General features: G+C 38.3%; 1 protein-coding gene across 3 annotated transcripts in view; it reads right to left on the bottom strand.

Moving 5' to 3' along the window:
- Positions 1–18076, bottom strand: part of TBL1X (transducin beta like 1 X-linked) — a 194124-nt gene that overhangs the window by 82687 nt on the left and 93361 nt on the right. For all 3 annotated transcript variants that reach the window (XM_041416458.1, XM_041416460.1, XM_041416459.1), the window contains one exon: positions 5751–5858. The gene's annotated coding sequence lies outside the window, so the exon portion shown is untranslated. The remainder of the gene's footprint in view (positions 1–5750; positions 5859–18076) is intronic.

Below are 18076 nucleotides of genomic sequence, written 5' to 3'. Positions count from 1 at the left end.
CCATCTCACATGTGAAGGTCTGAACAAAGCAGAGATTATTCAAAGGCTATGGGCAAGTCAATAAAAGACTATTTTGAGACCTACTGCACAAATGGTGGTACTGGTGTAAAATCAGGCGTGCTGCAGCTGCCTGGTTTGCCTCTGCTCCTTACCTGTAGTTCTCTGTCCCTGACAGCTGAACCAGAGCTACTGACTGATCTCTCATTGCATGCTTTAAAGTTAGAACTTCCTGGTCATTTTGAGATATTTCACTAAGAGCTGGCTGGGAATGGACTTTGCACTAAAACAGTCAGGGGACTTGAGTGCTTTGCTTTTGCAGCTCAGGTGTGGGCTCTGTGACACCTTACATCACCTCAGCTTTTTCTGTGGTGATCACTCACTCTCCAAATATGCCATTGCAGCTACTTTCCTAATCACTGTATTCACATTTCTGAAAAAAATCAAGCTTGGACCAAGGTGCTGGATTACAAAGCCAAGTGTGAACCTGTGACCTCAGCGAGTAAGTAAAAACAGTATCAGTGACGACCATGCTCGCAAATCCATTTCTATTAATTATACCTGAAATATCTCCAGTTTACACTGAAGAACTACACCTAACTTTCACCACTACATTAAGTAAACTTATGAGAAAAAATAACAGTTTTATTTCTCTTCATTTACAGCATTTAATGTGACGATTAGACAGGGAAATACCAGGTGAAAATGTTCACAAGCTGCTTGAAGATGGAATTTCTTCTGAAATTAACTGATGTTAATCTGTATATTGAGCACAAATTTTTAGCATGTACTATGCACGTAACAGCATGCTTATCCATCAATTACATTTACCTTCCATTAAATCAAAGCAGTTCAGATAGGAACAAGGTCATACAAAAATGTAAATGGAAATACAGATCCTGTACATCTCGAAGGCTTAATTAACTTATTGAAAAAACAATTATATTACCCGTCCTGTTTCCATGTGAGATGGCTGCATGAGACATTCAAATTATTCACGAGCATGTTTGACTAGACTGCCTATAGTAATTCCACTTCTACACCATGATGAGATAAAATAATTCAGTTTAAAATAAAAGCTTTGTTTGAATCAACCCTTAAAAAGCAGAAAATCCTGTTTGTCTTCAGAGGAAAAGTGTCCTAGCTGTGTTTGGGAAGCGCAACTCACACAGTCCCTCATTACAGGCAGGTTGCAGAAGGCACCACGAGTCTGGAACGTGTTAGACACTCAGAGTGTGCCCAGAGCCTGTCCAAAGACACAAACACCTGAGCTTCCCCAGAGCGCTGCAGCCTGAGCTGAATTCACTGACCCAGGCGTATTTCTGCAGCTCTGCCCAGACAAGTTAAGCAGACTTTGGGTGGATGAAAATGCATTGCTGAGCTGTGTGAAGTCTTTGCTGGGCAAACTCAGAGGAGCAGTTTTGGGCAAGGCACAGCTCCACTTCCCCCTCCTCTGGCACGGAGTTTGCTCATAGGTATGAACCTTTCACTGCACCTGGCACTCCAGCTGAACTAAATATACACTTATTAATGACTACAACAAAAATTGCCTTTTCCCACTTTGCACATCTCTTATTAGCACTTCCAACTGGCTGGCACAGTGAATGTGGTAGCATAATGTGCTCTACAAATCAAATAGCAGAGTATGGGATTATCACAGCTCAGTCCTACAGAGTCTGAGCTATGCCTTAAATAATCACCAGCTTAGTTTAAACAGCAAAGGATAAGGCATTTTGTCACCTCATTTTGCAATGCTAGCATCCTCTTTACTACCAGTGAAAACATTCCTTGAAACCATAGCTGTTTTAAAGACAAAAGATTAAAAAAAAAAAAAGCAGCACAATAATTGTATTCCACTAGCAGTAGTTTAAAACTGTATTGCGGAAGAGAAAGGCTCAAAGCAAGTATTTCAGAAGTTAGCCGTGACTGGAATAGTAGTTTCATCTCTCTACCACAACGTAATATACATGGATCCATGTTCTAGCTACATTTACTGTCTTTTGACAGCCCATAAAGTACTAATAATTATTTCATTAATAAAATCAGAGTTCAGTTAACCATGATTCACCAAGTAGCAAGAGAAATACCAGGGAATATAGAAATAAAACTCTACTTCAGCCATGAAACAGCTTCAAATTTAAAGAATGTTCATGATCATATGCTTATTTAAAAACTATTATTACAGCAGTTAACTATATTCAGTGAACAGTTATGATGCCATTAGACTTTTAAGAATAACCACTCTATGAATAGTTCATGTGTACACCCTCAGGTGCAATATTATTTGATGGCAGCACTTGAAAAATATTGCTAGAAAACAAAATCAATACAGAGTTTATTAATTAAACCTCAGAATTATGAAGGATATTGTTTAAAAGCAGTTTGATTTTCTAGCCCGTAAATCTAACTGACCAATAAAATTATTTGGTGGGATCAGGTGCCAACAGTAACTTTAGTTAATGTACAGAAAGTCTCTGCACCCTGTGCCTGTGCAGTATCACTCATGAAGCTCTAAATAAATTGAAAAAAAATCATTAAAAATTAGTAACTGTAAAAAGAATTATAGAAGCTGTTATGGAACAGTATGAATGGGGTATTATGGTTCTTTTCCAAATCATGCATTTGCAAGCAAACTTTTTCTTTATAGTTTCTCTTAATTTCTTTGTATATAATGCAGTTTTATACAAAGAAATTTGTATAAAAATTTTGCTTTGAAAGTTTGTTTTTATGTAAAAAGAAGATATGTATATCCTCCAAATAAAGTATGTTGGTGCTAACTTATGGATAATGGAATGTTCTTCTCAATCACACCAAATGAATGCTTCTGAAAAAATACTGTTCTGGAAACTTAAAAAAAAAAAAAAATCTTATATTAATTTGTGCCTCTGCACTTCTACCAACAGTTACAACTTGCACTACCCCATTTCATTTGTGACATTCCTAAACTGCACTTATTCCAAGCTCTTTGAACAACAGAAATCTGTTGATATGCTGATACTTTTGAAGTACCTTCCACTACATCCTATCCTTTTTATTCGTAAACTCATAGTAGCTAATTCATATAAGAAACATAAAACTAGGAAAAAAGAATGACCTGTTTCTTCCTAGGTATCATGTGCATACACCTTCTTTTCCTACTTTTTCAACTGAACTTCCCCAACATTTCATTTTTTGACATCTAATTTTGCCTCATCTCTTTGCTTTATTTTGCTATTTATAAGGTTTTTCTAGTCAAAATACTGTCACTCCCTGTGCATTCGTACAACATATCCCACATGATCCGGATAAAGCTGACCCCTTACCACTGTCACACCCATCACACCAACAACAGTTACCAATAGCTATCATTCTGACTGCTGGGGGACATCTCCACTAAGAGCCAGACAAAAGTATAGAAGATGGTATTCTACATTATTAGCACCATTATTCCCCAAAATTACTGATAATTCAGGACGTCAAGGCCTTGAACTCATATAGACAACATGCTAGCAGAGCCCAGAAGGATATACTCTTGTAATTTGAGGTAAAGCAAACCATGAAACTGTATCACAGAACTGGATGATCTGCTTAAGTATGTGTTTGTGAAACACAAAAAGAACTGTGAATCTCATTCATCTGAAAGAAGTAAGCTGGAAATGCCATGCACTCAATAGTAACTCATCAGGCATTCCCAAATTTAATTGCTAGAATACATATTCAATGCACAGGCCCAGAGTGTAATTACAATTTTGGTATTTGAAACAGTTTAGTTAATAGCAAGCATGGAACTTCATTAGCCTAGTAAACTAGGGAAAAAATTTGCACTTGGGAGAAAGTACAAGGGTAAAAATGTGCAGAGTTCTCACCTACCCCACTGCCACCAGGGACCAAAGGTAATGATTAAACAGCCCAAAAAAGGCAACCTGTGGCAAAAAAAATCATACTCCCATTCTGGGTTAAGGGTGTAATTAGCTTGAAATACAGATTACACTTGAAAACCCAATGAATTTAATTCTAATAGGAAAATCTGGCTAAATTGAAACAGCACAAGATCTCCAATTTGGGATTCATGTTTTAAGGGAATACAAACTTGCTATACAATAAAACCCAAACAAGCAACATACACTTTCTTCTAAGAAGAAGAAAAGCATTTTTAGGGATAAGGAGGCTTTTAGTAACCAAAAAGAATGTTAAAAGACAAGTTTAAATTAGTACACTGCAATAGTTTGTGCCTTAAGAGTCTTCAAAATGTTTGTGAGAGGATCATTTCAATGATGCTAATTTTCAATAAATTTTGGAGCACCAGAGAAGTTCAGTAAGACTGCTAGCATTTTCTGCTAATGGTTGAGGATGGTAAGCAGTATGATCAGAGTAATTACACAGCTCTGTGCCATTACTAGTCTCAGGCAAAATAAACACTGAACTTACAAAGGACAAATTCACTGGGAAATTACATGAACAAAACTGATGCTAGTCAATGCCATTATACAGAAATTTGCTAAACATAGAATTTTATTTAATCATCTGATAAAATTACAAACTCTGGTCAGCAGATGTTATTCCACAAATGAAACACACAGACTTTTGAATGGCATTTACCTTAGAACCACACAAAACTTAGAGTAAGAAATTATTGTCAGTATCATCAAAAGTGATTAAGACATACATACGAAAAAGTAGCTGTTACCAGGAAATAACAATTGCAAAAGTGCTCTACATTCCTCCAACAAAATCATCCAGTACTTACTCAACACTATTTAAGGGTATCAGCAATGATACAGAAGTAAATACTGTTGATGGCAGTAATGGCACAAAAATTGTCAAACTGGTCAGTAAAGGTAGCAGAATTGTTATCCAGAATAATATGGATTTCTCTGTATGATGGGGACAGTGTATTACAGCCAAGAGGGCTTATGTAGCAAGCAAGAAACAATGCAGGTAACACCAGAAAATAGTACACAGAAGCCACAGACTTACAAAATACATACAATCTTAATGGCACAGAAACAACTCAATACAAATGACAGTGAAGCCTGACAACAAAAGGGAGTAATCAACTTCCCACACATGTAAGTGCTTAAGACCAGTGATACTACCCTAGCCCACAGCACTAGCAGTACTGGAGAAGTGAATATAGCTATATAGTGACTGCACTGTTTTCCCAAAATGGCAAACATCTTGTTCTTTCTCCATTATTCACAAAAAAAAGAGGAAGATTTCTGTACCTTCTTAAGATGTTAACCAGAAGGCCCCACATGCTGCTATTAGCACAGAAACTCATGTGGAAAGAGCACAGGAGCAATTGGAAAATGCTCCAGAGAACCAATGAATGTTACATGAACAAGAAGCTGTCTCTGATCCACTGTAGGAAAATAAGATTACTCAGGCCTGAAGTTACAGCTTGGGCAGTACTGATGGTGGAGTAGGTACAGTGGCATGACAGACCTTACTGTTCAAGCGTTTTGGGGTTATTTCCTACTACAGCAATTACTTAAGACCAAAGCCACTTAGAAGAATTGTACAGTACTCCTTTGTTTTGCTTCTTCAATCTGAATCTTAAAAAACAACCCTGAACAAATGCAGACTTTTTGTCGAATGCCTCTGCTCAAGAGAGCTGGACTGCCACAGCCTTAAGTGACAACACTGGTAGGAGTCATCATCACCTATGTGCACAGGGCCTGACTGCCTGGGTGACTTCACCAAGGAAAAACCCGACAGAACATGAAGTGGCACACCAGAGGTGAGCTCTTATTTGGCGATTCCTTTTGGCTTACCTGGTCGTGAGACCCTTGAGCTGCTGAATGCTGCTCCTCACAGGCTGCTGTCAAGAGTCTGGGGGTTTGAGTTACCATGGAGATCACTGCATCTGACAGATGAGGGGGCTGCAATGAGAGACAGAGGTACCCATCAAACCAGTGTGCATCACCTCAGCAAAACAAAAGCACTTGACTCCCTTTGGTTTTGCCATTCACCAAGGTCTGAGCTCCCAGATTAAGAGCTTTAGCTAAACTGTAAGGGGAAAAAACCCAACACCCATCACCAAAAGAATTAGAAAGGTGAGGGCAATCCCCTGTGACACACAGTATTTGAGCAATTTGGAAAGTCATGTACTTTTTCAGGAGCTTGGAAGGATCCTAATATACCATGAGCTTGACTCAACAATTTTCAGCCTCTCTGGTCAAGTATAACAAAAGCAAGGAATCCACCCAGAGCCACTGCTGAGCACAGGACTGGAATGGCAGTGCGCTGCCTCAGAATGGCAGGACACACAAAATGCTCCCTCAGAGAGCCTCCAGTGGGAAACTGACTGAGCATCACCTCTGTGCAAGAAATAAGTAGGCAAAGTAAGTCACCTTCTTGAATGTTTTTGGGGCAAAGCTGAAGGCAAGCATTTATGGAAATCAAACATGAAAGACAGCCAGGCATTCATCTGCAATAATAAATCTATCTGGAGACTTTTCCAAGCCTGCCAACAAGCATGATGAGTAAAGCCTGATTTCTTATTGCCTTTGCCATTTGAGCACCATGTATATTGACTGGTTTCTTATTCTTCTGTTTCAAGCCTTAAGTCTTATGCTCAATTTTTGTCTACATAATTTAATAATTAAATGCTGTAAAGTGAAATGAGAAGTCACCGGAGACTTTTAAACTTCATTATCCTCTTCCAAACAAACGTCTGACAGCTTTTAAAACTATTGTCCTGGTTTTGTCTGGGATAGAGCTCATTTTCTTCCTAGCAACTGGTACAGTGCTGTATTTTGGATTCAGTATTACAGTAATGTTAGTAACACAGTGACGCTTTAGCTGTAGGTGAACAGTGCTCACACTGAGTCAGGCATTTTCAGTTTCCCATGCTCTGCCAGTGAGCAGGTACCCAAGAAGCTGGTGGGAGCATGGCTGGGATAGCTGTCATGGTCTGGCCAATCCATGCCATATGATGTCACAGCCAGTATATGAACTGGGGGGAGCTGGCTGCAAGGGCTGGGCTGAGCAGCCGTCAGCAGGTGGTGAGCAGTTGTACTGTGCACCACTTGTCCTTTTTGGACTTTATTTCTCTGTCTTGGTTTGTTATCTCCCTTCTAATCACTATTATCTTTAATAATATTATAATTAATATTATATTTTACTTGTTAATTACTTATTTCCATTATTAAACTTATCTCTACACATGGGTTTTACTTTTTTCCTCCCCATCCCACTGGAGTGAGTAGGGGAGTGGAGTGAGTGGCTGTGTAGTACTTAGTTACCAGCTAAAGTTAAACCACAACAACTATACATTAAGTATCATTTTATGATAAAATCAATTTAATAGATAACATATTCAAACACATCATCAGGAAAAGCTTTCATAAATGCAGTTCTAATTCTCAGTCTGCAGCACTACAACATGTTCTCATTTACTCCATTGTGACATAAATACACCATCTAACCAAAGGCAACTACTCACTTCAGAAAGAGTTACATCTATCCTAATGAGAGGTGAATGACCACACAAGGGACAACACTTGCCTACTGAAGCATCCCAAACTATTAGCAATACATCAACTGGACATCCACAGTTTTTCCGAGTTAGTCTACTGAATGCATATAAATCTCCATCTATATGGCTATATATCTAACTTAACCACCTAATTCTCAGATGGCATTCTGAGTTGACTGTTCTCACATCTCTCTCTCTCTCTCTTTTTTTTTTTTTTTTTTTTTTTTTTTTTTTTTTTTTTAAATTATAGAATCAACTGGTTGGGGCTTGAAGAGACTTAAGGATTACCTTGTTCCAACCCTCCTGCCATGGGCAGGAACACCTCCCACTAGACCAGGTTGTTCAAAGCCCCACCCAACCTGGCCTTGAGCACTGCCAGGGTTGCAGCATCAACAACTTGTCTCCCATCTCATTTTTCCTGCGAAGCATGTTACATTTATGCAAAATACAATATACTCAAGAAGCATAACTGTGTGTAAATATAAAACCTAAAAATCCAAGCAACAATTAGAGCATTTCCCATGTCTTATGGGAAAATTGTTAAGAGCATTATTATACTAAAATTATCTCTATTCAATACTGCTACATTATGCTATGCAACAGTAATACTGAGGCTGCTCTCACGTCAAATACCAGGGAAATATCTGGCTCATCTGGAATGAAGGCTTCTGCAAGATTCATGAAGTTTAAAGGACCTGTAGAATACCAGACAGTCCTACTGTAACACCGTGGATGAATCAGGGTTATTGAAGAAATTCTATTAATGCTTTCTGTCGTAATTATACTCATAAACTGGTTGGGTCATGTTTCCATTTGTTCTGCTTACAAATCTTATGAACTGGACCACGGGTGGCTTCTATCAGTGACAGAATCACTCAAAGGCTATTCATCTTGCCACAATGCTGGAGAGGCAGGAGGCAGCAGTGCAGGCAGCACTGGTAACACAGGCTGGAAGAGCTAATCACATCCTTTGTAAGGCCAGCTTTGGTTACCTTGCAAGACAAGTCTTTGGCAAATACCAGCTCTCTACTAAAAAAGTGAAAAATAAAGTGAAATAGATATATTAGAGGTGAAAAGATATGATTAATATAATTTTATTACCTGTAAGCATCAGTGAAGCTTAAAAGTTACATATATTTCCCTTATGACTGGGTGAGAACATACAGGTATTGATGATTGCAAAAATCATATGGTATCATATGGCCCTACCCACAACGTTTTACTCAACAATGAGAGTTTCTTCAAATTCAATTTCATAAAGAAGTAAATACTAATATGAGATTTGAAATAAACAGTAGGCAAAGACAAAAATGTTCCTTTAAACATTCATTTGTAATATTAGCATTACAACCTATAATTACTTACAGGAGGATAAGGTCTTCACAATTTATAAAGAAATTGAAAAATAATCCACCACCAGAGATCACAGAATACAGCTGCAAAAGTGATTAGAGCAGTGTAGAAAGTACTTTAATATGAAATATCTGGAGCGTTCCACTGGTATAGTTTATATATATTAAAAAAAAACCAAAAAAACCAAACAATCAGACGACCTAATTACAGCACCTAAGTATTTTCACTGGGAGAACATACTAAGTACCAACTGGCTTGTTAATCTAGCAAAGAGTTTGCAGAAAACAAATCAGCATCTGGAAGTTGACAAAAATTCAAATGAGAAATAAAGCACATACTTTCCATCACCTGTGATTAACCATTAGTGCAACTATCCAAAGGAGAATGCAGAGATTCTCCATTTGTTGATGCCAAGCTTTAGTGGAACTTTCCCAAAAGGTGAAATTTTTTGAAAACTCAAGACATTCTGCAGTCGTACAAAAGTTACTCTGTTTTATACAGATTGACCAAGTCTGCAATACAGAGAAAGGGGTATTAGGTGCTGCAGCCATCCTTTCCTGCTCATAAATTAAATAATTATGATCAAACCAATTGTCTGGTTTTGTAATTAAAGCACTGGGTGGTGATGAGCACTGTGCATGCTGAGCTGCTGGTGCCAGCAAATATTTAGTGACATACATGTGCATACATACACACATATAGTGAGAGAGGCAGTGTGTGTGCAAGCCACTTGGAGCCACACAACTACTGCCATCCTTCCAGAGACAGATGGACTAAATTCTGCTGGAATAATACTCTGACTTCTAATTTAGGAAGCTCAACCTGTCCCCCATGAGCCGAAAGGACTCAGTCACAGGAGAGTGGTAGCAGGAGCTCTCCTCATGGGGGTCACTTGGGCCATCAGTCAGATGACTGAAGGCAGACAATACAAATTATGCTCTCTGAACCTGTGCATGGAGCAATAAACACAGTGCTTCACATTATTAACTACTTGCCAGTCCTGTCCCTGTGGACAGTAAGCTTTCTGGGCAGAAAAACCTTCTTAGTGGGATATTTCAGTGGGGTAGCCAAGCAGCTCCCTGCCTCAGCTAGCATCCAGGAGCAGCAGTCTGCTCACAGCTCTCTCCCTGCAACAGCAGCCTCACTCTGGGCAAACAGGTGCTTCTTGCAAAGGGACAAAGGAAGCAGAAGAGGGAATAAAACCAAGTTATGGCCTAAAGGCTACACTGGTGTCACAGTGAGCAAGCTTAAAAATTTCACCCCTTTAGCAAAAGACAGGAAAGTTATTGGATGTCTTAATTTAGCTAGCATTGGTGCTGTTACTAATCTGCGCCTAGGGCTGCCAAGTGTCAAGAAATGTAACCATGTTTAAATATCAACCAGAAATAAAAGTTAAAAGAATTCCTTCCTTTTTACTAACTGTACATCTGGTACACAAGGTTTGACTTTGAATTTGCACTATGTTTGAAAACACATTAGTCAACCTATGCAAACACTTCCACTGATCTCCTTATCCCTCAGCTCCTCCACTGGACACAACCTCTATGAAGCAAATCCATGGAAAACCCTGGCACTACCTCCCATGTGGGCAGCTGATGAATGCACAAGCCACCAGCTCCCCTGTGACTGTCCCCAGTGCCAGCCTACCTTAAAGAGAAGCACTGAGGCCTTTCCTGCCCTGGCCAGGGCAGGGCAGAGGACAAGCCCTGTGCCAGGGACAAACTGCACAGCACCATTTGCACTGAGAAGTCAATGAAGGGATGCTCCTTAAAGGAGGGCTGAAATTGCTGCTGCCCTTTCTGGGCCACAGACCAAACAGTGCATTCACCATCTGCTTCACGTGTAGATTTCCTTTTGCAGGCACCTGAAGGACTTCAGGAAACTGAAACTGGGTGCCAAATTTATAGGAGGCACTTCAAACTACCAGCTGGGCAGGTGGCTGGGGTAAGGGCACATAAACAGTACAGCAGTTTTACTCTTGATTTAAACTTGGAATAATCAGTCACATCATCTTGGAACATGTTCTAGTGAATTGTACTCAATTCCTCTAAATACATTTATCTGCTTAATATTTTTCCAATCTGATTTCTGTTTCAGTACTATTTCTGCATAGTTTCAGATAAATAATTTCATTTCTTTTTACTAAACAATACAGATGAGGAGAAACCAAACTACTGCTATTACTATCCTCTTTCAGCATATTCCTCTTAATTCTTTCATAATGAAAAAAACATTAACTGGGTAACTAATTTATTATCCCTCTCCCTTCTGGCCTTAAAAGGCACGGGAAAGTTTAAATGCTGAATAGGCCATCTTCAAAAGACACTGAATTACAAAAGCAGGGATTGCATTATTCTCTGGGAAAGAAATGCAGGATACCTAGTGCAGGATATTTTGCTTTCTTTCAAATTGATAAACAGCTTCAATATTTTCAAACTATCCCTGGTGGAGTATACTGTACTATACTATACTATACGGAAGTATACCATGACTACATAGAAGATTCTAACAGATTTGCAACCCTTCAAAAAAAAAAACCAAAAAAACAAAAAACAAAAAACCAAAAAAAAACCCCCAAAAAACCCAAACAAACACAAACAAACAAACAAAAAACCTAAAATGCATTTTCTAAAGCAATTTCTAAAAAGTGTACAAGTAAGTGACGAGAGTATTTCAGCATTTGCCAAACTCCTGGTGATGCGCTGAGGTTTTAGTTTCTTTATGGATTAACATAATGTATAAATGTAATCACAGCAGAATAATCACAGCTGTGGCTCCCATGGGGCATGACCAGCAATTAGCCTGTACAAGGATCGTGGATAACACTGCAGACACACGGAGCAGAAAGCAGGACCATCATTTCCAGCACAACACAACATGCTGGGTTGCTCTATCGTGCTTCCATCTAGTACCTATGCACTGGAACTGCAATCTCTGCTCAGAAAAATCCACACAATCTCTAAATATTAATGAATTTGCCCTAAGGTCTTATAGAGTAAATAAACACCAGTTTATGTCTTGCTATTATAAAAAATTCCTGCTGTAGACACTTAGTTATCTATTACTGCCCCACAGCTGCTTCTCAAAAGGAAGCTATGAGATATATTTTTTTTTAAATATACCATAGATGAATGCCCAGATTTGATGAAGGCACAAGTCAGTTAAAAATCTGAAAATCAATGCTGAAATAAATATTCATTATAGTACTAGTGCAAAAAATCTTTCCCATGGTAATATCTAAGCCAAAGCAACAAAAATACCCTCAGAAATAACCCACATCTTTCCACAAAAACTTAAAATACTTAAGCTTTGAAAGCCTGTCCTCAGGTGCAACTCACAGAGCCTGGGCTGCTCCTTTGAAGCAAGTCTCTCAAGGGAAAACAAACCAGCAGGTGGGAACTCTTCTCATGTTTCATCTTAAATAACTCTGTCAAAGCTAGTGGACATCATGAATTTAAGAATTTCAGAAGCACTGTCTGGTTAACTTGGCTATGTTATACTACCCCTTTTACACAGGTCCCTCCCAAGACAAATTAACTCTTAGCAGCCCAAGCAGTGATTCAATCCAACCAGTCTTGGAGCCAGACTGGAACTGACAGCATCAATTCTCAAAATCATGTACCACTGTCAGCACTTTGCCTGCACAGACACTTGGACAGCTTTAGCTTTTTTCTGCTTCAGCTGTGTATTTGAGTGTGGAAGATATTTTCTCTACCATATGTAATAGTTTCACAGGAGATACATGAGTTATCTACCATTATTTAATAGGCTAGAACTTTCAGTGATAATAATGGATTTATGAAAAGCTTAGCTGTCAGTAACCAAACCTGGTACCAAGACTGGAAATGCTTACTACTGTAAGAGGACTTTTTGCAGTATGTGGACAGATTCATGGGTGCTGTGGCCGACAACACAGCAATTCTGATACTCTTTTTATCAGAAAGATATCAAATAGAACAAGATTTATTTTACCAACCCTCAGGCAAACCAAATGCCATTTTTCTAATTAACAAGTCCAGGTTTAAAAAAAAACAGACCCCCAAACTTTTCTCTTGACAGCAATTCATGAGATTTCTGCTGAACTTTTTAAACGTGAAACAAAACCCACAGTCTAGGACTGTTGTGATGAAACATAAAGAAAGGAGTTTAATTATTAATTTTGTGATAGTGCAGGTAGGTGAGAAAGAATTATCCCTTTCAGAAGCATTGAACTGTAATACTCTTATTTGCCTATTTAGCTCTACTTAAGGCAAAAGCACAGAGGAAGAAACAGGAAAGAAGAAATGCAGCCTCCTCTGCACTGCCCAAGCAGTCACCATTACTGGATTTAAAAGTGAGTGCAAGCTTAAAAAGAAAACCACACAATTTTGATTAATTCATGTAACTTTTGCCCTGACTAGATCAATCAGCCTAACGTAAGTAATGAACTTTCAAGTCTTTGGCCCCAGCTGCACAAATACTGCACTGCTTTCAGCATGCACACCTTGGAGGTGCCCAGCTGCAGAGCACTGCAGTGAAAGGATTTGCTGTTTCCCATGTCTGAATGATCCAAAGCTTGTAGAGTTTTCCCAAGGTGCATCAGTAACGTGTATTGCAGCCCACAGCAAAGACAGAGCCAGTACAATTCTCTTAAACAAGGTTTAATACGTGTAGCCAATATAATCAGCTTTGTTTGGGGTTAGCTGTAGTTTCTAAGAGATTTTGAAGGTGGGATACCATGGGCACCATGGTAATACAATCTTGATGTTGCAGAGGCATCAATAAACACTGCAAGGTCAGGCTTTAGGAGAAATTACTGCAATCAGCTTTGGAGAAGCAGAGATGGCAGGCGCTCTGGACATGTGGCATGGCGTTAGAGGAGCAGCTTGTCCCTAAAAGACCTTTTGAAACTTCATTTTGGATGGAACCTCAGCTACACATGACTGTAACAAGATGTATATATAGGTGGTAGTTAATATATTTAAGTCACATTTTCCCCCTTACATTATAGCAATTGTATGAAATGCTCTAGGCAAGAAGTTGCTGAATCAGGAAATGGATCAGAAGCAAACTAAAATGCCGTTCTAGTTATTGATTCCTGCTCTCTGTTTCATGTCAGTTTCCTAGAATCCATCCAACACAAGCACGAAAGGGTAATGAGTTTCTGAACCCACACTCTAATAGTGCACACTGCATCAAAGCTTTCAGTAATTGCCTGGATGCTGCTTCCCAGCAGTACTAAACAACTTAAATATAATTAGCTGGAAGCCCTATGGGCTTCATTTCCCCACTGGAACACCTCTTACACTAATCCATTTATCAGGCTGACAGATGACTGAATCACTGGCACTGTGGACCCATTCTACTAATAATATCTCTCAAGCCCACATTCTGGTTTGTGCTTTATCGGGTACATTTTTGCAAAGGAAAAACCAGTGTTAAGAATGGGGAGAGAAGCAGACATATAACTCACTCATCTCTTCCCAGTACTGACCAATGTTATTTGTTTAATTAGCCCCCTAAGTATAAAATGCTGGAGCTATCAGGCAGAAAATGAAAATTCAATGTATGCATTATGGAACTATACGATGCCAAAAATAATAGGGAAACACAAAAATACTGAAAAGACTTTTGGAAGTTTTCCAGCCATTCTGAAGTTTCAAGAGAAGTTTGCATAAGTGGACAATTTTCAGCATATCCCCCTGAGGATAGCACAACTACAGCTGTCAAGCTAAAATTTCTTCATACTACTTACTTCTTGTACATCTTTCTGAACAATAGGTGACAGAAGACATTTTAAAGCTGTCTAGAGTTATACTGAATAAACATGAACTGAGCATCACACTGCCACAAATCTATACATTTTGCAAGCTGCTAGAGAATTCTCATAAACGTACAAAAACCATTTATTTAATTTCTTGGGCAGAATTTTGTAATGTTGTACTGAAATCCATTTTATCCCCATGACTTTTAATTCCAGACAGATTTCAATAAGTGGACCTCTGCAGAGGCTGAAATCATAGGGAACCAAGGTCTTCCAAATTGTGCCACACTGTGGAAATGAAGTAACTGTAAAAATGCTAAATTCTCATCAAATTCTTTGAAATTATTTTAAAAATTACTCTAGGACATTATATGCTTGTGCTTCCTTTCTAAGAAGTTGTGGGACAGGAAACAAAAAGTGACAAAGCTGGTAATGTCCAGTAAGAAAGAGGGTTTTAAAAGGTGCCCTTCTTCTAGATCCATTTTACTGTGGTCAATAATCCACATTCTGGCTTGGAATCACAGGATCCAGCTAGAGTAGTAGCATTGTTTCATTGTTTATTTCCTCTGGATATTCTCATCGTGGACACAGAAAATACTTATGCTGAAAAACAATAAAACAAGAAACTTGTACTTGTACTCCACATGAGCCTAAACAATGTGCTTGTAGTAAAGCCAACATACAAAAATTCTCTTAAAAGTAATACCACAAGTTAGTTAACTCATGGACATCAGTCTGAATTCAGAGTGAATAGAAAAGCTATACTTGAATTTTTAACAATGAAATAGATAAGTAAAATATATTCAGTGATGTAAACTGACTTAGCTGGTGAATCAAGCAGCAGCAGCAGGATGAGGTACAGCCAGCAGTTCTTGGGAGCAGCACCGACCTCAGAACAAGGCCAGAAAGAACAGCAGCTACTTGGACATTACTTGATTTTCAAAACTGCAATTACAGGTCTTTACACCACCTGGTAAAGCACTAAGAAGGTTATTAAATACTGAGCTACTTGAGATTTCTTCATGTGAACCCCAGAGCAGAAATCTCGGTTTCACATGAACTCTCCACCCACTCCTTCCCTCCGGCCTGAAACTGGAAAACTCATCCCAGAGACGCTGACACTTGCACATCAGCCAGTCAACTTGTCTGTCATTCAAAGACAACCCCTTCCCTCCCAGCCTCATCCTCTCTGTTTAGTGTATTTCCCGCTCCCACAAAGGGCAGACTGTATCCTGAGCAAGGGTTGCCCCAAACCATACGAACCTCAACACTTGTCAGTCACACTTCCACATGAAATGCAGAATTTCACACTCCTGTTAACACATACTCCTTTGAAATGCAGTGGTACTGAGCAGAGCAAACATCAGATCTAATCAAAAGAACACTCTGCAGTAAAAAACGTAAAAAACCAAATTCTCCTGGTTTTAGTCATCTTTAATAAAACAGATCATGGTTCTGAATTTCCTAACTAGGAAACTGTCTTTGCCAGGCAAAGAATGAAACATTGCTTTAATTTGTGTGCTTTATGAAGAAACTTGCTACGCTGCCAGTGAAGCTGAATTTCCTGGGTACTAACTCTTGAGACAATTTTTAAATTCTTGAGGTAAATAGTATCTCTTTAAAGCACTGTCAGAATTATCATATATACACATTCTTCCCTGTAAATCAGGGGCAAATGTACAGCAGCTTTATATTTAAATAGCTGCACTGAATTCTCAAGGTCTTTTAGTAGAGGCAGTAAAAAAGAGTTTGGGGAAAAGAGGAATCATCTAAGAACAAAACAGCTGGAGCCACAGTCCACTAACATCCATACTTTGTATGGTAGGAAGTGTACACTTGGAAGGATGTGCCATGTTCAGCAGTCAAAGGCAGAAATGCAGAGCGTTTTAGGAGTGCAAATAACTGTCTTTTTTTTTTTTTAAAAAAAGCATGGCAGAAGTGACCTAACACACTGATCTACAAAAGGAGCACCCCTTGTAATATGCACTTGAAAAATTATTTTTATATTCAGTAATTACTGTCTTTAGAATTGGAAAGATAATGAATTTTATTGAAAGACAATTTCTGTGCAGTCCCTATTTTTGGACTCCTGACTTGATCAGACCTAGAAGAGCCATAACTAAAGCTGGCCCTGCTTTCACCTGGGTGTTGGACCTTTTAAAGTCATGAATTATTATAGGATCCTACAGTAAGAATCTCTCCACACTAAAATTACACATGATTCTTGTGCTATTTACATAGAAAACAAGGAGTTTAATAAAAAACACCAGGGCACTAACTTGAATATTGAATCCAGACAGATCCAAGGTCTTACAGATACCAAATGTGAGGCATTCCTTCTGATCATATAAAGCTTGTGCTAGTTAAGCAACTATAACAAAGCTAAGACTGATTATTAAAGATACAGAATGCTTTTATTACACTGCAGATTCTCTTTCAACATTACCTTTTCCTTTTACCTAAATCATTGTGGAGATATAGGAGTAAAAACTATTTATATTAAATTAAATTACAGTTTAGTGGTATGTATGTGAATTTTAATATATCCCAAATTAAAATGCAGGACAGATTAATAGTTTATACTGTCTGGATATGAAAAATGCAGCTGAGAATACTGGCTAGAGAAATACACTAAATAAAAAAACGGCAGAAATATGAAATCATCTGCAGGAAACATGGCTGTGAAAAAAACTGAGCATTTCAAAAGATGTGGATGAAGTAACGGGTTAATGAACATCATACAGACGTGGTGGTAAAGAGCACTGGTCTGAGGAGCCCAGCCCTTGGACTTGGTCAGTAACACAGGTAATTTAAACACATTGAAACTTTTTATTAAAACATTTTAAGAGTCAGCAGCAGAAGGGAAAAAAACCCTTCAAAATTACCACCTGCATGTTAGAGGAAATAACTTAGATAAATGCTGGTTTGTTACTCTGATTAATCTGATGGTTGACAGTAGCTGTCTTATCATTATACGCCATACAGGAGTAAATGGGTATCCACATCTCTACACTGAGACAAAATTCACCTATTTTGATAGCATATATGACAAATTTGACCAATATACATGTTAGAAAAGTTTGTTTATGTAAAAAGATTAGGATAAATCCCTTTAATGACTTCAACAAAATATTATCTCTCAATATTCCTAAGTTCTGTGCTTTAATGCAATTCTGACACCATAAATTGTATTATCTATTCATCTTTGGTTTCTTTGATTTCAATTTTCTATCTGCTTCAAGAGGTATTTAGCTAATGAAGCTCACAGATTTACAATGATTCTTTAGACTACTTCATTGAAGGGACACAGAGGAAGCATACTCAGTATCTCAGTATTAGCAACTGGTTATCCAAGCCATTCAGCCAATACATTGTTCTACTTCATGGTATGTTCACATAGAGTAAAGTTTCTCAAGTATTTTCCAAAGCTACGATGAAAATAATCTGCATCAAGTTTCAGAACTCTAATAATATCAAATCACACAACAAAACAAAACCACACCAAATTCTGAAAATTCAACTAA

The sequence above is a fragment of the Onychostruthus taczanowskii genome, unplaced genomic scaffold, assembly GCF_017590055.1.
Source record: "Onychostruthus taczanowskii isolate IOZ18803 unplaced genomic scaffold, ASM1759005v1 scaffold52, whole genome shotgun sequence".
NCBI lineage: Eukaryota > Metazoa > Chordata > Aves > Passeriformes > Passeridae > Onychostruthus > Onychostruthus taczanowskii.
The sequence above is the reverse complement of the archived record's forward strand: the minus strand, read 5'-3'. Positions and strand labels throughout refer to the sequence as shown.